We start from the raw sequence: 19,217 nt of genomic DNA, 5'->3' as shown, positions 1-19,217 counted from the left end.
AATGCAGAATCAACTTTAACAAGTGTGTACATAAATATATAGGGCAGACTGTAGACAAAAGCATAAGTAATTATCACTTTCTGAAAGAACAGATTTTTCCAGTTCTTGGTTACTAGAGCATTGTAGAATGTTCTAGTTTCTATTGTAGCTATCGCTAGGCCGTATGTCGCGTTTTCCATGCGTACATTCTTGTACAAATGTAACATTATTTTTCACCTTTAGGTTAGAGAGAATAAGTATTTAGTTTGCAAATAAGTAACCAGCGCTGACTTTTCTATTTGTATTCGGAAGGAGAAAATTTTATTCCGCTCTGCATATATGTACCTATAACAATGGGTTTGAACGTAGCTAAACCTTATTTTGATGTAGAAAGAAATGAAATTTATGGCCCCGTTCAATGGATATGGAAATTCGCGGAAACGGGTTCCTGAAATAGCGAAAATATACCAACATAAAAAATCCAAGTAAGCTAAATTATATATTTTGGTTTTTTATAGGCTTTATAGGATAGGATAGGACTCTGAAGATCCCAACCAACAATTAGGTACGTGAAATTCGGTTTCTTAAAATACATCAATTACAGGAGAACTTAGAAACTTCAGCAATGTCACAAAAGACAAAACAGTAATTGTAATTCGGATGACAATAAAAAGACTCCCCATGGCAAATATTATTAGCTGTATATCACCAATGCCGATTTTTTTTCCTTAAATGTTTTCGACTGTTAAAAGATAAAATGCGGCGATATCCAAGTACATAAAAAAATAAACCGTGACAATTAATTAAAGATGGCATACCAATCTCCCCATCTCTTTAGTTCTCTCAAAATCCGGCTCACGACCCATTAAGGTAAGGTGTGGTAATGCAAAATTAATTTCGGTGTAACGAACTCGGGACCACGCGTTGCGATGTCAGATTCATGAGGAATTTAACCGAACTAATACGCATTCCCTTTAGTGTCCAAATAATTGGCTACCTAGTGATTTTTGATTAAGCATGACGGGATGCGAGACGGAGGCATCATAAAAAAATCATAACCTTTTTAATTAAAAATATAATCATATTTAAATGAATAAAATTATTAGACAACACAATTGAGACTTTAACCTCATGTCTCATGTTGGGTTGCGACATTCACTATCTGATGTTCTTGGGCTTCTGTAGCCACTTAATACCTGGTTCAATCAGGCAACAAAATAAATAAAGGTCTTAAAAAGGTGATGGTAATTTTGGCTCTCTTATGGGTCTAATTCAAAGACCAGAGCTGCTTAATGGTTAGTCGGTCTCATGCGAGAGAGTACGATGACTCATGTTGGGATATGAGGTCGAAATATCAGATTTGTGTAATAACAACAATTCTCTTACCAGCCAAAGAAGCTGCTATTGCTTAACAATAGAAAGCAGCGAGTAACAGAGTTAGAAAAAGAGTTAGCTGAGAGTAGCTGTTATAATAACATGGTAACGGCAGAAAAAGAGAGTTAAGAAAGAAAATGTGGCATTGAATTAGATGGGTCATAAAAGTTATTATTAAGTAGAAATAAATAAGGCATTTAGATGCCTTGTTTATGCCTTCTTTGTATTTAGATACTAAAAATTTAGGAGGTCGAGACTTCAAGAAAAACATTTTTTAAACTGTTCAAGAATATTTATAAAAGTCGACAGCTGTATTTCATACAATCGCTCAAATATTTTGCGTAAACATGTACAATGAACAAACAAATTCACTTTTGCGACGAAGATGTAGATCTAATGGAGTATATGGAATCACAATTTGAGATAGTTCATCCTCTACTTCTAACTCTCCCTAAAAAAATCAAAACAAAATCTGCTAACACAAAATTCCTTCAAGAATACTTCATTCATATTAAAGCACATGAATTGCAAAATAAACCATATATTTAATAAAGTTCAATGTTATAATTAATTATCGAAGTTAATAATATAAAATACATAATAATTAAAAGACTACTATAGAACAGCGCCTCAGCTTTTTACGATTAAAGCTAAGCATTTTTACGATGCGAGTGAAAGCTTCCCGTTTGTCGTGTATGTTCCTCCGGAGCTTTTACGTTCACAACGTTATAAAAACGTAGATGTGGTTTTGATGCAAAAAGAAAAGTTGGAAACTGTATTTTTCCTTTATTTTCTCTTATTTATTGCTGAAGATTTCGAAGTAGCTCATCTGACGCTAAATCATTAGAGCCAAGATCACCAAAAGCTTTTATCTACAGATGTACAAATCTACTGACTTGTAATTGCATAAATAGTCGGACGAGTTCACGGTCAACCTGATTTTAAGTGGTCACCGGAGCTCATAGACATCACCAATGTAAATCCTGCCGTCAGCTTTAGGACATGAGTTCCAAGTCTCAGTTTTAGAGTACAATATCCGCCCCACCATTCAAACCGAAACGCATTATTGCTTCACGATATAAATAAGCAGGATGATGGTGGATGAGTGCTCTGCGGAAATTCCAAATCAAATCAAATCAAAAAAAATTTATTCAACATAAATGAAACTACATACTTGTTGAACGTCAAAAAGATCCTCTCATCTCCTTTCTATCGGAACAGAGTTCATCCATATTATCTGAAACTGCTGCGTTCATCGACAGTGCGTTTCCAGACGTATTTTTTGCCACGTACCATCCGGCTATCGAATGAGCTCCCCTTTACGGTGTTTCTCGAGCGCTATGACATGTCCTTCTTCAAAAGAGGCTTGTGGAGAGTAATAAGCGGTAGGCAGCGGCTTGGCTGTGCCCCTGATATTGCTGAAGTCCATGGGCGACGGTAACCACTCACCATCAGATGGGCCGTATGCTCGTCTGCATACAAAACTTACTCACAAAACTTAACCCTAACCCTACCTAACGTGCGATACATTACACAAATTATATTTTTTGCGGGTTTGATTTTTATAACACGTTATTATTCATACATTGTGGAGGCTATTAGCACCGGTCTAAGGAATTCGGACACCGGTAGATTCGCATCCCTCAATACGAATGCACCAGGCGTCTTATCATTAAGGCCACTGCGACAATTACATAGAAAAAAGCTATAATATACCAGATTTTCACCTCGTTTTCCCAAGATAAGACAAACGTATCATAAAAGCGTTGTACGTGGTTATAGAAGCTCCTACAATCTACGTCCTGCAAATCTCTCATCTCAAAGCGCTTTATTTTAGGGATGTAACATCACTTGTTTCCTGATAATTATTTTATTGAATAAATGTAGAAATCAAGTCATGGCTTACTATTTATAGGGCCCAAATAAAGCTCACAGATCCCATGAGTGGCTGTTGAGAGGTCAGCGTGAAACCCTTAAACCCATTAGGGAAAAAAAATCCCAACCATAAAAGTAATTATCGGGTCCCAATTTTATTTTATTGGTTAGATGATGGACGAGCTTACAGCCCACCTGGTGTTAAGTGGTTACTGGAGCCCATAGACATCTACAACGTAAACACGCCACCCACCTTGAGATATAAGTTCTAAGGTCTCAGTATAGTTACAACGGCTGCCCCCCCCCCTCACCCTAACGCATTACTGCTTCACGGCAGAAATAGGCAGGGTGGTAGTACCCACCCGTGCGGACTTAAGAGGTCCTACCACCTATTCATGAATTTCTTGTAAATTAAAGAAATTAGGGTGCCTGAAAATGGTTTAAAATAATTACTTGATAAATCAACGCATGTTTAACTTTTCTAATTATTATTACATTAGTTGCTGAAGCATGATTGTACACCTTTACAACTAACCATATTCTTCGTTTTCTGGACAAAAAATTATATGTGTCATAAAATTATTCGCTACATCCCTAATCGAGGATAAGTGTGAGATAAGTGGCTTGAACGGTGTTATATCACGTCGCTGATGATCCTGAAACATCTTCAACTCTGATAAATGATCACAAACGTTGCTGTAAATAAGCTTAAATTAGAATATGGAAGTGAGAATATTCAGTTTTCATTATGTTATTATTAGGTAAAGTTTGTAATTTTCTGTAAATCATTACTCGACAATGTCACTACTGATTTTGAGACATGCTGTCGTAAAATTAAGGAGCAGCGGGGTCAAGCGAGGAGACAACAGGACGACGGTACAACTTATTCGATTTATACAGCATCGGTATTTTTTCCTACCTAATCTGGTAGCCTTGGAGAGCTATGCCAGCGTTGCCGAGCGAGTAGGGGTTCTAACCTGAGGACGTTGCTAATACTAGCCCTAGCAAGAGCACTGCTTCGCCGAAACTACCACCGGATCGGAAACGCGACCCACTGCGAAGATCCGGCCAGAAAGTTATCCGCATCGGCATATACCGGTTCCACCATAGAGCAATTAACATTCTGTTCCGAATTTGATGTCGTCATGGTATAAACACTAAGACGCCTGGAGCACTCATAACAGACCCATAAGCTTTTATGACAAAAAAAATCATTTCCTTAGAAGGGCAGACCTAGCTTTTAAATATACCTAATATTATTAGTATCGTCAACATTATCAAAACAATATTTAACTCTAAATTAGAACAAAGCATTTAGAACTATATTCTAAAATTCTCTCACAAAGACCTTTGTAAATGTACTGTAGCCCGCGGCGTTCTTTCACGTTTGTACCGAGGTAACTCAAAGTTACATTGTTGTATAATACATTAAAGGATGTTTTTTTGATGTTTTTGTTTTATTTTTAGAATACTGGCGAAACAAGAGAAACCGCGGATCACAGAAATGTCCGTGATATGTCAAAGAATTAATTTAATAAATTTAATAATTGAACACGTAAATCTTGATTTCATTCTGTGGATGTTAATAGTTTTATGTTAATCTTAATGAGCAAATTACATAAACCACAATGTGATAATCAACTCATCTTAAAAATGGTCGAGGTTTCCACTGGAATTACTACCTTCATCAGATTAAAATAGTTTTTACTTCTGGATTTCGGTCTGTTTTTTTTTTTTTTTGAGAAAATATAACTTTCAACAGAAATCTTTTAAAATCGCAACTAAGCAGACCCATTTTACTGGTGATAGGACCACTTGTGAGTCCGCGCGGGTGGGTACCACCACCCTGTCTATTTCTGCCGTGAAGCAGTAATGCGTTTCGGTTTGAAGGGTGGGGCAGCCGTTGTAACTATACTGATACCTTAGAACTCATATCTCAAGGTGAGTGGCGGCATTTACGTTGTACATTTCTATGGGCTCCGGTAACCACTTAACACCAGGTAGGCTGCGAGCTCTATGCAATAAAAAAATAAAAATAAAATTGTTTTGTCTTGAGCAAATTACATGAACCACAACGTCATAATCAACTCATCTTAGAAATGGTCGAGGTTTCCACTGGAATTACTACCTTCATCAGATTAAAATTGTTTCTTCTTCTGGATTTCGTTCTGGTGTTTTTAAGAGAATATACATATAACATTGAACAGAAGTCTTTTAAAATCGCAACTAAGCACATCTATTTATTATTTTTATTGAACGAGCTCAGATCCCTCTGGTGTTGAGTGGTTACTTAAGCCGATCGTGACCTCTCACTTTGACCTTTTTTATGATTCAGGGCTTACTGTTGGTCGGAGGCCTTTTTAGTTTCACCAGGACAGGTGGGCGAGCAAAGGCTCAGCCAGGAGGGGTGGGATTTGCTAACAGCTGCCTGAGCGCCTTTAAAGAAGACCTAACAACTCAAGAGTAGCTGCTTCGCGAATGAATCTACTACCGGATCGGAATCGCGATCCGCTGAGAAGATCCGGCTAAAACTCAGCGGGCTGATATTTAGGTTAGGTTGTACATCGAACTCTTTGCCGATTTCGACGAGTACAGTTAGGGAGGGGTCTTTGAACAATAAGAATCTCAAACGCATTGTAAGTTGACGGTCCCACCCAAGACATGACTACCTCGGCAGAAACAACGGGGACGCGCACAGACTCTTTGCAAATTTTAATAATTTATGTTTTAGCAAAAGTCGATAATGGTGTCGCGATGTTTTTGTTGAAGGCATATATTAAAGTAAACGCTATAGTACATCTAAACATTTACAATCGCTTTGATGTGTAAGTAAACATCAAAGAACGAGCATAGTTACAATTGATGTCCTTTCAAAAGGCGTTTTAAACAATCTTTTTTTTTTTTTTTAACCCTACCTATGCTGATAGCCTTGAGAGGCTATTTCAGCTTCACCCTAACGTTAGTAGGTGAGCTCGCGGGGCTCAACCGGAGAGTTGCTAACACTGACCCTAGCAAGAGCAGTGCTTCGCAGAATCTACCACCGGATCGGAAACGCGACCCACTGAGAAGATCCGGCGAGAAACTCAGTGGGCTGTGTCTATGGGTTAGTTCGCTCGTCGAGCCCTTCGTCGCAAGCGACGGGTTCGACGAGGACGGTGACCGGTGCTTGTGGTGCCTAAAAGCACCGTTAATGGATCAGGAGGATCCGTAATGACGTGCTTTGGGCGACGTCGACGGTTTACCATTCGGTCTACTGGGTCGGGTATGTAATTTCCAGCGGCTACGATGAGAGGGTTCTCATGTCGTGCCGCCTTCTCAAAATGGCGCAGCGATGCCGACTGTAGATACTTACTAAAAGAGTCGAGCTCCAGGTCGTCGTGGAGATCCACATTCCTAAGGAACCAAGGCGCTCCGACGGCTATCCTGCAGAATCGTGATTGAATAACCTGAAGGGATTTCAAGTTGGTGCGGGCTGCGTGAGCGAACACTACGCTTGCATACGTCATGACGGGGCGTATACAAGTTTTGTAGAGAGTTACCTTATTACGGAGGGACAGTTTGCTTCGACTACAAAGCATTGGATAGAGTCGTCCTAGAATAAACGCGGCGCGGTCGCGTACCGTTTTTATATGGGGACGGAATGTCATCCCTCTGTCGAGGGTGACGCCTAGATATTTGACCTTCGAGACCCACGGAATGGGCTGGCCAAAGAGAGTGATGGGACTAACGGCGGAGGTGTTTGCGCGCCTACTACGGAGTGGGATGCTCGAAGTGATGTTCGGAGGGCGACCCCTTTTGAAGAGCACCGCTGCGCTTTTCGTGGGGTTGATGTCTATTCGCCACTTCCGGAACCACTGTCCCAGGGTGGCTACTGCGATCTGGAGTCGCCGATGAAGCAGCGACATCTTCCTACACGAGTAGTAGATAGCCGTGTCATCGGCGAAGAGCGCTAGATGGGTCTCCGGAGACCGGGGTATATCATTGATATACAAACTAAATAATAACGGGGAGAGCGCGGAGCCTTGCGGGACTCCGGCGGTCAGTTGACGGGGACGAGAACGAGTTCCCTCTACTCGATATCGAAACGAACGGTTCGACAAGAAGTCTCGTATGATGAGCACGAGTCTGTCTGGCACTCCCATGTTGTACAGTTTGTAGATCAAACCGTTGTGCCAGACTTTGTCGAACGCCTTCGCGATGTCGAAGAAGAGGGCGCCGGTCGGGATTTGTTTACGCCTATTTAGTCCTATCAGAATGTGCTCCGTGAGGCGGTGCACTTGTTGTACGCACGAGTGTTTTGAGCGGAATCCGAACTGTTCGTCTATGAGAATTTTGTTCGCGGTAACAAAATCCCAGAGGCGTTTCCTAAGGAGACGTTCGTAAATTTTTCCTATCGTCGAGAGGAGACTAATCGGACGGTAACTAGAAGTTTCGTTTCTCGGTTTGCCCGGCTTATGTATACCGATAACGTCCGCTTCTTTCCACACCGCGGGAAAGATGCAGTGCGTCATAGCGGCATTTAAAATTGTAGCCAACATTGCTGTCAGTTGGACTGGCAAAAATTTTAGCGCGCGGTTGTGGATGCCGTCGGAGCCTGGTGCCTTCCTAGGTTGGAGGTTGTGGATCGCGTCTCTAACTTCATCAGTGGTAATGGGGGGTAACGCGTCCGAGGGCGGCAGGGAAGCTCTGCGCTCGACCTCCCTGTCGACTAACTCGGTGTGTTCGGGGTCCGCGTGTTGAGTGCTGGTGGTGCACTGCTCTTGCAGTGCATCGGCCAGCAGCTCAGCCTTGTCATCGTCATCGAATGCCGGTGGTTGGCCTGAAGGGCGTAAGAGGGGAGGCATAGTAGCGGTAGTTTCGGATTTGAGAGTCCTAGCTAGTCGCCAGTATGCTTGGTGGGAGGGCGCGAGTTGTTCTAAATAACTATGCCAATTATCGTTACGCGCGTCGCTTAAGCGGGAGTGGACTTCGCGTTGTAGACGACGCATCTGAATCCGGTTTGAATGCGTGGGAAGACGATCGTAGGCCCGGATTGCCGCGTTCCTAACTCTTAAGAGATTCCTAAGATCGGGGGACAGTCTGATGCGGTGGAAGCTGTCCTCCACATCGACTTCTTTAGAAGATCTAATGATCGCGGAAGAGATGTGATCGGTAATGATGTTTATGGATTCGACGGTGTCCTCGGGGGATGGATTCGAATCCGGGCTGTAAGGGAGGATTGGCGGAGCGGCGTCGGCTAGGCACGTGCCCAGCTTATTCCAATCCACCATGGTCCTCGTAACAGTGACTGGGTTGTGAGGGCGACCGAGCTGCATAACGACAGGTCGGTGGTCTGAGTCGAGCTCTGACATTGCTTCGATGGAACGCAAGCGCAGAGTTACGTTCCTAAGCAATGCCAGGTCTATAGTGCTCGGACGGAGCGCGATGTTATACGGATAACATGTTGGAGTTGGGGGACCGACTATTTCAAAGGTGAGGTCGTCTATAAACGCGTCGAGACGCCTACCGTTAACGTTTGTACGATGGCAGTTCCACCTAGTGTGGTGGCAATTTAAATCGCCTGCCAGGATGAATTTAAACAATCACTAAGCGTAAAACTCTACATAAATGATAGAGAACCAAAAAAGCTTCCCGTACCGGGAATCGAACCCGAGCCTCCTGGGTGAAAGCCAGGTATCCTAGCCACTAGACCATACGGGAGATGAAAGGAAGTCCAAATTTTGTCAATACGTACTTAAATCCTCAAAGTCAAACCTTAGTGTACTGATTATTAAATAGGTTTTTGTTGAAATTGCGTATGTCGGCCAAGTAAAAAACCAATCACCGGAAACAAAAAGTCATCATCTGTACAGCAACGACGACTACGACGACCCGTTCCGGAACAAAGAAAGCTTAGAGTATTCGAAACGTCAGAAACAATATAATGACCGTAAAAATCGCGAGATTAAAAACCGTAAATATAGGTATTGCTGAGGTCCATGGGCGACGGTACCCACTCACCATCAGGTGGGCCGTATGCTCGTCTGCCTACAAGGGCAATAAAAAAGTACATAGTTTTAATTATTATGTCACTCAAGAAATCTGATCTATGAATATTCAGACGAAAAGTCGTATAAACATTTTGAAAAATCCGTGGGCTTTATTTTTAGGGCAAAATTTCACAAACCAATTGCTTCATTCAGCTTCATTGTTTATTCTACTAATGTTTAAATATCTATATAGTAGGGTTTTTTTTTTTGGTCAGGAGGAAATCGCCGGACTTTCGCCCTCCACTGGGGACGGCGGGCGGAGCATGTCGGAGTCGAACCGACTAAAACCTCCTGTCGCTCAACAACAAACGTCCAAACCTCACATGAGACAGAACTCATGAAAAGGCAAAGGGGGGAAAGTGAAGTGTTTAGTGCGGAGCACATCTCTCCCATCACCCTCCCCCTCATATAGTAGGGTAGTGAAATTGGGTCACGCTCAGCGGTCTACCGTTGTTTGTTGATGGTATTAAGACAGAGATATCTTTCTCTCGGAGTCTTATCACAACAACAACTGTACGCATAAAAGACAAACAAACAAAAATATATATTATTAGAGGCGACTTCCTCTTAAGTGAAAGTCGATGGGCGGAGCCATTGACGACGAGCACTCACGTGGACTCGTGACGTCATCTGGAGGGGCAACTCGTCATCTGGAGGGGCAACCGACCGACCAGCGGGGACATCACGCCACCTCGGATCACTTTTGCTGAAAGCGCGCGCAGCGTTCACTTGTCTTAGATTTAATATTCTGTGTCGATCGTTCCAACCCACTTTTGTATTTTTTTTATTTATTCAAATTATTAAGCCGTTGCTAAAATCAGAAGTGGGATAGGGCTTGTGCCCTATCCGCTTTTGGGTTATCCTGGCGTACAGTTTATTTTTAAAATTTGCATTAAATTAACAACGTAATGACCGATATACGTGTAACTGGAAGCAGGGTAGGAGGACGCTCGCATTCGCCGAATGTTCGAGACCAATATTGGAGAATAATATTGGCGCGTTTAATTGCTTAAAACTCAAATGTGAACGTTGCGCGTGAGTCAAGCCCGCTAGGGTCGCAGATAGAAGACGCACGTCCCTCGACCGCGGACGGTGGTGGCGCCGGACCCGTGGTGGCGTTGGGAATCACATCACCGCCGCCGTCAGAGTCCCGCGCGTACGACGCTACAGACAGGATCATCGGAGCATTAAGTGCACTGTCCAAAGTAAGGTCGAACCATTTTTATATTTCTAATTTTGACCCCAGCGTTAATGATATCGATTCTTGGTGCGAAGTAGATTTTTTTTGTCGGATACCCTCTTATGAAATGTAATAAGTCACCAAGTAACTAGCTCAACGACTTTATCACAACCGACCTTACGGTCTATTTTTATTGACGCGATAGAACATGCTGGAGACTGAATGCTCAGTTTCGATGGGTGGAAATAACATTCGAAGGGTTCAAAATGTTACTAGTCGGCACACTCCATCAATACGTCAATTAGACAACAGTCCGACTGTCCAGGTCGGTGATCATGCAAACGGGACGCCGTGTTGTTCCATCGCCGTGTCGATTGTACCCGCGTTTGAGAATAGATGTAAAATAGTTCCACCACGCGTTGTGACAATAACAAGGCAACTACCACATCAGCACGGAAGTTAACCGAATCCATTAGATTCGTAAATTCAGATCGAGCTCATGGTTACTTTATTTCTAAGTTTTACCCTGCCGTGCAATACATAGGCACATTGTGTAAGGAAGTAGAATGGACTAGATCCTTAACTGGGAAGGCACTGAGTATTTGTCACGAGTTTTGGGCTGTCTTAAGAGTGATGAGCGTACTTGGTTACACGTGTGATTGTCTAGTGACCGGACGTGGGGTAACTTCGTAAAAGACTTTAAGCCGTTGTGTCCACGAAAGTTAGAGTATGCCAATATTCTTTATAATGCTATGCAATTAGCATCAGATTGCTTTGCCTCATACGTCGAGTGCGCCAGGAGATCGTTGCTCTGTATTAAGATGGTCAGAGGTCTGACTGACAAACTCGGAACTTTAATAATGATACGGGGCATAATGGGCCCTCTGGTTGACTCGCGAACGCTAGTCTACAGATTCACGAGTTGATTTAATTTTTGGTGGAGGTCAGGTTAGGCCGAGTCCTCGTAGGGTTCAGGCACTAGTTGAGTCACCAGTGACGCGTAATGTCAAACATTCTTGGGGTTGACTGCATACTTCCAGAGATTTACGTGGTAACATAGTTCACGTAGATGTTGTAACGTGGTAACATAGTTCACGCAGAGATTTACGTGGTAACATAGTTCACGTAGATGTTGTAACGTGGTAACATAGTTCACGCAGAGATTTACGTGGTAACATAGTTCACGTAGATGTTGTACCGTGGTAACCTAGTTCACGTATATGTTATGACGTGGTAACAAAGTTCACGTAAAGGTGTGACGTGGTAACGCAGTTCACGTTACGAGTGTATTAGCTTGACATGTTAACTTGGCCATGTCAACCAGACTTTACTCTCACAGTATATTATACACCCGATATGGTAACAGTGCCGTGTCGTCAGTACATCTAACGTAACTCAACAAGAGCCTACTATACATGAACACACTGAAATGTGATGTAAAATGCTCACAAGAACTACTAACTTTTACTAATGGTTCATGGTACCAAAATCATGATTGTAATGCAAACAATCTATTTCTATGACGATATCATAGAACACCCCGATAGCAACGCTGTGCACACAGTGAGTCCTGCATCGTCAGAGATTGAAGACGGTCATGACATCGAGGTGAACGTGGACGTCCACCAGTCAGGAGAGGCCGTATTAGAGGCGACTTCCTCTTAAGTCAAAGTCGATGGGCGGAGCCATTGACGACGAGCACTCACGTGGACTCGTGACGTCATCTGGAGGGGCAACTCGTCATCTGGAGGGGCAACCGACCGACCAGCGGGGACATCACGCCACCTCGGATCACTTTTGCTGAAAGCGCGCGCAGCGTTCACTTGTCTTAGATTTAATATTCTGTGTCGATCGTTCCAACCCACTTTTGTATTTTTTTTATTTATTCAAATTATTAAGCCGTTGCTAAAAATATATTGTTTTTGTTTTAGATAGATCAGAAACAAATATAATTAGGAATGCTCTGAAGTTGTTATCATAAATGTCTGGCCATATATCTCTTATGTAATTATATATATATAAAAAAATTAATTGCTGTTCGTTAGTCTCGCTAAAACTCGAGAACGGCTGGACCGATTTGGCTAATTTTGGTCTTGAATTATTTGTGGAAGTACAGAGAAGATTTAAAAAGTAGATAAATATGAAAATGCTCGGAATTAAATAAAAATAACAATTTTGTTTTTCCTTTGATGTGTCCCCCGTCGGACGGATTCCTTTTGTTTGTTTTAAGTTTTAAGTATACAAAAGTTTAGGTCTTTTATTTATCGATTTAGGCATTACGGAATCTGCCGGGTCAGCTAGTTAGAGACAAAATATAATATAATAATCTCAGAATCGAGCTAATTTTAATTTCAAGTCATTAATTTCATATATTTTTATTCACTGTTTATTCATGTTTCGATTAATGGCGGTATTTTGTTTGGTTATTTCTTACCCCGTATTAAATATACCCCATTGGCCAATTAAGGTGTGAGATCGCTCGGGGTGAGATCATCCCTCCGTAGGTTGACATCGCAAAGACAAGGGGACCAAACTGGATACAATTGGCCCAGAATAGGGAACATTGATTTTCGTTGGAGTAGATCTTCACACGACGTGATCTTCTTGCAAACAAATAAAAAATTAAATAAATAAGTGTAAAGAGAAACCTGTACTATTTAAAACTCTAGTTTTTAAAAAGGATTTTTATTGATAAGTCTGTCATTAAGTAAAAAAAGAGCTTAGTTTTCTCTAGTTTATTAATACTGTTTACCGTTTAATTTTTAATATTAATTTTAAAAGAGATTAAGGGCTTTAATTTTTTTTCTTATTCTATCTATTTATGAGTCCATTCTGGATTTTCAGTAATGTGCTATTTGGTTTTAAAAAATAAATATCGCGGGACAATATCCACTAAAAACAATTTGAATGATATTGTTCTTAAGTGTATTGCTCTTAAGACACTTTCTCTTATTTTGTTGCGCAAGTGTACCCTAAAACTGGTCTCGTTTTTGGAACACCTTTCGCTTCTTCGTCGTCAACAGCAACAGCTCCGATAGCCGTGATCGTCTAGTGGTTAGGACCCTACGTTGTGGCCGTAGTAACCCAGGTTCGAATCCTGGTCACGGCAGTGATAATAACACTGTCGCGGCGGAGTTAATTTTTTTACGTTTTTTTTTTGTCGACACTATACCTACCTCCACTATCCCTACACTATCCGATAAGAATATTTTTCATTGAAGAACTACGATTATGGATATAAATTTTAAGGCAATAAACTTTTATTTATAGCTGTGAATGGGCGGACGAGCTCCCTACTGACTTGTCCTTATGTTACCGAAGCAAATAAAAAATGAATAACGTAGTATGAGACATTGTTTTGATGTCTCAGTTATATAGAATAACGGGTGATCCAATCATCAAACCGAAAAATGCTTCACAGTCGAAATAGGCAACATGGTCATATATACACATGAGGACTAGAAATGAGGTCAAGCACTAATAAATACTAGTCTAGGATCGAAATCTGCTGGTATATTCCTGAGAGAAATATGTTTTATTTATCTACGGAACGAGCTGGAGTGATGCTGTTCTTTGGCCACGGATATCAGACAGACTGTATTGAAAGTTTTATTCAAAATCTAAAGATCTTAATTCGCGGTTTCAGAAGATCTGATACCTATATTTTTCAATATATTATTTTCCCATATATTCCAAATATTAAATATATAATAGACTCAACCCACTGAGTTTCTCGCCGGATCTTCTCAGTGGCTCAGGATACCGATCCAGTGGAAGTTTCAGCGAAATACTGCCCTTGTTAAAGCCAGTGTTAGCAAATTCTCTCGGGTTGATCCCCGTGAGCTCAACTAAGAGCCAGAGTGTAGCCGAAAAAGCCCTTTAGGCTACCGATGAATAGGAAGGGGAAAAAAATCGGGGACAAATGGTAAATAGTCGCCTAGCCCCAAACTGTAACCCCCAAAATATCCTTGTACTATAAGAACCAGAGCGTATTGTCTATAAGAGAGTTCACAGTTTATGGTAAATTGTCGATAAACAAATAAATAAACTAATTATTGTTAAAGCACGTGCAATGTTTCGAATCGTAATCCTTAAATCGTGCGTGAATATCGTAAAACATTAGAACAGTCCATTTTAAAACTTCGAAGCTCCATAAAAGTCTATCAGACGATTTCTACGAGCGGTCTTCGTCAGCATCATAAAGTTCGCACATCGTAAATGTAAATTGAACAGTGCGTCCAGCTCGTTTTATATGGGTAAGTAAAGGGTACGTGCATAGGTAAAGATGATAATAAAATGCAAATCTATATGTATTATCTATCTATCTCTATCTCTATCTATATCTATGTTATTATCTATAAGTATATTTATAATGACGTAAGTCATGCATTCAATTTAACTAACTGTAAGTGAGGGTGTCTTTATATTTTACAATTTCCACCCATTCATTAGATGACTTACATAATGTTATTGTTCCCCGCGATCGTATTCACATAGAACATTTCTTTGCAATTTTCTTCACTATCATCGCAGTATCCATACTCAAATTTAACACCTTACAAATTACTTTCTTTTGCACACATACTCGCGAAAAATGCCCTATCCCACCGCTGTCACCATGTATTGAAACTGATTTATTTTAAAGACACCTTCACTTACAGCTAGTTATATTGAATGCATGACTTACGTCATTATAAATGTACTACACTATAGAACTAAAAGAACAGATGAAATAATAGGAACACCAAAAGAAGAAACAGAAATGTCCCTCCGACATTGGAATGGATGTATGGAAATTATAACTCAAGGAGGGTTGACGTCAGGCAGCGGGCTGGTCGTACAACTCATGCCAAATCCGTATGCAGCATGGTAAGAGAAGATGCTATTTCAATATGGTGTGCTCGCGTCGAGTTATGCGGCGTCTACGCATGGGTTCAATTCAAGAGAAGCTTAAGTAAGTGTAGACTTAAAAAAAAGAAAAACCTTCCAAACACGCGTTTACAAACGGCCAACGAAAGATAGTGATTATAGTGTAGTAAAAAGGCGTTCCGCAAAACATTTGAAATGTTGCCTAATTAATGTTGTTTTTCCTACCTATTCTAGTAACCTCGAAGGGGTTATTCTAGTATCGCCAAGCTAGTAGGTGAGCTCACGCGGCTCAAACCAGGAATGTTGCTAACACTGGCCCTAGCAAGAGCAGTGCTTCGCAGAATCTACCACCGGATCGGAAACGCGACCCACTGAGAAGATCCGGCGAGAAACTCAGTGGGCTGTGTCTATGAGTTAATTTACTCGTCAAGACCTTCGTTGCAAGCGACAGGCTCGGACGGTGACCGGTGCTTGAAGTACCTAAAAGCACCGATAATGGATCTGGTGGATCCGTCATGACGTGTTTAGGGCGACGTCGACTGTTTACCATTCGGTACACCGGATCGGGTATGAATTAATGGTAATAGTTCATATTGTGAAGTCCCATCGGTGGTCTGGTCGTGGGTGGGTCTGCTCTGGTCTATCAGTCGCGAAGATGTGACGTGTTCTAGTACGAAAAGTTGGGCAGCCGTTGTATTACAATACAATTGAGAGTTCGACCCTTAGAGTTAGCTTGTTTATGTATAATCTAAGGTTCGACCTCATATTTAATAGTAGGTGGCGTAATTCATCTTATGTAATAACCACTTTACACCTGATGAACATGAGCTCTTTTCTCATTTAACAATAAATAAAATATGAGCACTCGTACATAATGTTTTAAGTTGTTTTCATACGTTTGTTTATTATGTGACATTTTTTTGTCATTTACAAATCTATATAATATATTAAGCTTCTTAGCGGTAAAGCTTACAAATCAAAGAAAAATACATTTTTTAACTTACAGTTTAGAGTCGTATACAAATTGTAATTTGTGTTATGATTGTAATCTTTTGATTAAAGTGCATAGCATATCAATGAAGGAAAGAGAATTCTGAAGTGTTGATTTGACCAAACCGTAACAAAGCGATTAAAATTCCTTTATCAATAGCGATACCGACCGGTGTGCTAATGATATGTGCAATTTTTTAAGACATCAATTGCTTACGCTACTAATGATGGAACATTAAGAATTTAACACATTTAATAAAGATATTAATAATGATGTAATACTAATATGTAATAATAATAATGATGAATTACTAGATGGCACTACGTGGGAATGAGGCGCTCGCTCCTGGCCTTTTCATTTTTCATTATTATTATTATTATTTTCATTGTACTTTTTGACTTGTTTTTTCTTTTATTGTAAATATTTTTATTTATTTTAAAAAAAGAAAATATTTGAGAAAAAACAAAAAAAAAAGCCCGCTGAGTTTGTTTCGTCGGTTCTTCTCAGGACTGTGGCTTTTTTTGGAACCGGTGGTAGAGTTAACATTGTTATTTGTATTTTGACATTCAACAAGTGTGTCATACTGACATCTAAGTTGAAATAAATGATTTTGAATTTGAATTTGAATGATAATATTAAGTTGATCTAATTTTTATGTTTCCTAAGACTATGAAACAACTGTGACCACATCCACTACTAATTACTGTTTTAAAATTTTTAAGCGGAGTAGTTAAATAAGCTTCGTAAAATTCAAAAGTTTTTGGTAAAACTCCGTAACGTGACGCTTTAGCTTTGAGGGACAAAACTTTATGCGCCGTTTCAATGTTGTATAAAAGTTAAATATTAGCAGTACATTTTTAAATGTAAGAGAAACGAGGCTTAAGTTGTGAACTAAGGCTTAAGTTGTGAAGTACTTATATTTTTACTGTCATAACTCACAAACTACAGAAGGACCACGTCGTAATTGACTTAATTCATAAGTTTATCTGTCAAGTACAAAATAATTTAAATCAAAACAATGAAAAGCTTAATGTCATTCGTTTTTCAGATAAAAATAGAAAAAACATAACTCCGCCGCGACAGTGCTATTATCACTGCCGTGACCAGGATTCGAACCTGGGTTACTACGGCCACAACGTAGGGTCCTAACCACTAGACGATCACGGCTACCGGAGCTGGTGGTCGCGTGTTTGAAATATTGAAATGCACTCCAAGAATTATATCAGTTATGCGCCGCAATAAGCAGAGTGGCGCAAGAAAATGTAATAAGCGGGTTTTGTATTTACAGTTGACTAAGATTAACGTTGTGCGGTGGGTTGTTGTTTTAACATTAGATATTCGCCTAGCTCTACCCCTGGCATTGCTGATGTCTATGGGCGACGATAAGTACTCACTATCGGGTGAGCTGTATACTCGTTTGTCTACAACGCGATAAGAACCAAATAATTTTAACAGAGACGAAACGATAAAGGTCTGCGTATTTAAAATGTAGAGTTATCGCTATCAGCTCTCATATCTCTTTTTTCAATTAATTTTAGACGACAACTGGAAGATTACTATGATGATAACTATCCGCAGAGCCGATACCTAATCTCAATATTGTAATTTTGTCAATAACGGTTACATTAGATCTGTTTTTGCGGAAAAAATCTCCTACACATATACTTTCTCTCCATCGCGATGGGATGGTACTATCGGACTTCAAGTTTAACATTACGCCTTTGGCTTCTAACCAACTAGACTGAAGCAGACAAATTCCTACTCATACAATGACCAAACGCAAGACGAAGCAGTAAGGCTTTTCGATTTAAAGGGTGGGGTAGCCGTTGTAACTATGCTGAGACCTTAGAACTGATATCTGAAGGTGGGTGGCGCATTTATGTTGTAGAAAAAAAATGATGTCTATGGGCTCCAGTAACCACTTAACACCAGGTGGACTGTGAGCTCGTCCATCCATCTATCCAACAAATAAATAAAAAATGCAATCGCTCTTCCATCTATCTCTCTCCACCTGTGCCATCTACACTGTGTATCTTTTTAGGACGACAAGTTTTAAACCACCACTCTTAAACATTTTAAACATTTGAGCGACTTTTAAACATTTTTAAAGTATAAAACATACAATGTACATACAGCTCGAAGTTTTCGGTTTCCTAATTTAAGAAGTGAAAGTGCTCCAGTTTGTACTTGCGAGGTGAATGCTGCGTTGTAATTACCGACAGCTCTGGTAGCCGTGATCTAGTGGTCAGGACCCTTTTTTTTTATTGCTTAGATGGGTGGACGAGCCCACAGCCCACCTTGTGTTAAGTTCTTACTGGTGCCCATAGACATCTAAAACGTAAATGCGCCACCCACCTTGAGATATCAGTTCTAAGGTCTCAAGTATAGTTACAACGGCTACCCCGCCCTTCAAACCGAAACGCATTACTGCTTCACGGCAGAAATAGGCAGGGTGGTGGTACCTACCCGCGCGGACTCACAAGAGGTCCTACCTCCAGTAAAGGTCCTACCACCAGTAACCCTACGTTTTGACCGTAGTAACCCGTTTCAAATTTATTGAAAAAAGAAATATGAGAGCTGATAGCGATAACTCTACATTTTAAATACGCAGACCTTTATCGTTTCGTCTCTGTTAAAATTATTTGTTTTTTTTATCAGCCTTGTAGGCAGACGAGTATACAGCTCACCTGATAGTGAGTACTTATCGTCGCCCATAGACATCAGCAATGCCAGGGGTAGAGCTAGGCGAATATCTAATGTTAAAACAACAACCCACCGCACAACGTTAATCTTAGTCAATTGTAAATACAAAACCCGCTTACTACATTTTCTTGCGCAACTCTGCTTATTGCGGCGCATAGCTGATATAATTCTTGGAGTGCATTTCAATATTTCAGACACGCGACCACCAGCTCCGGTA

General features: G+C 40.6%; 3 non-coding genes across 3 annotated transcripts; 1 reads left to right on the top strand and 2 right to left on the bottom strand.

The window, feature by feature from the left end:
* Positions 1-8,856: 8,856 nt before the first annotated feature.
* TRNAE-UUC (transfer RNA glutamic acid (anticodon UUC)) lies at positions 8,857-8,928 on the bottom strand. The gene has a single exon. It is a non-coding gene; the product is annotated as a tRNA-Glu (tRNA).
* A 4,546-nt stretch (positions 8,929-13,474) lies between these two features.
* TRNAH-GUG (transfer RNA histidin (anticodon GUG)) lies at positions 13,475-13,546 on the top strand. The gene has a single exon. It is a non-coding gene; the product is annotated as a tRNA-His (tRNA).
* A 3,846-nt stretch (positions 13,547-17,392) lies between these two features.
* Positions 17,393-17,464, bottom strand: TRNAH-GUG (transfer RNA histidin (anticodon GUG)). The gene has a single exon. It is a non-coding gene; the product is annotated as a tRNA-His (tRNA).
* Positions 17,465-19,217: the final 1,753 nt, after the last annotated feature.

The sequence above is a fragment of the Bombyx mori genome, chromosome 5 (assembly GCF_030269925.1).
Source record: "Bombyx mori chromosome 5, ASM3026992v2".
Taxonomy (NCBI): domain Eukaryota; kingdom Metazoa; phylum Arthropoda; class Insecta; order Lepidoptera; family Bombycidae; genus Bombyx; species Bombyx mori.
The sequence above is the reverse complement of the archived record's forward strand: the minus strand, read 5'-3'. Positions and strand labels throughout refer to the sequence as shown.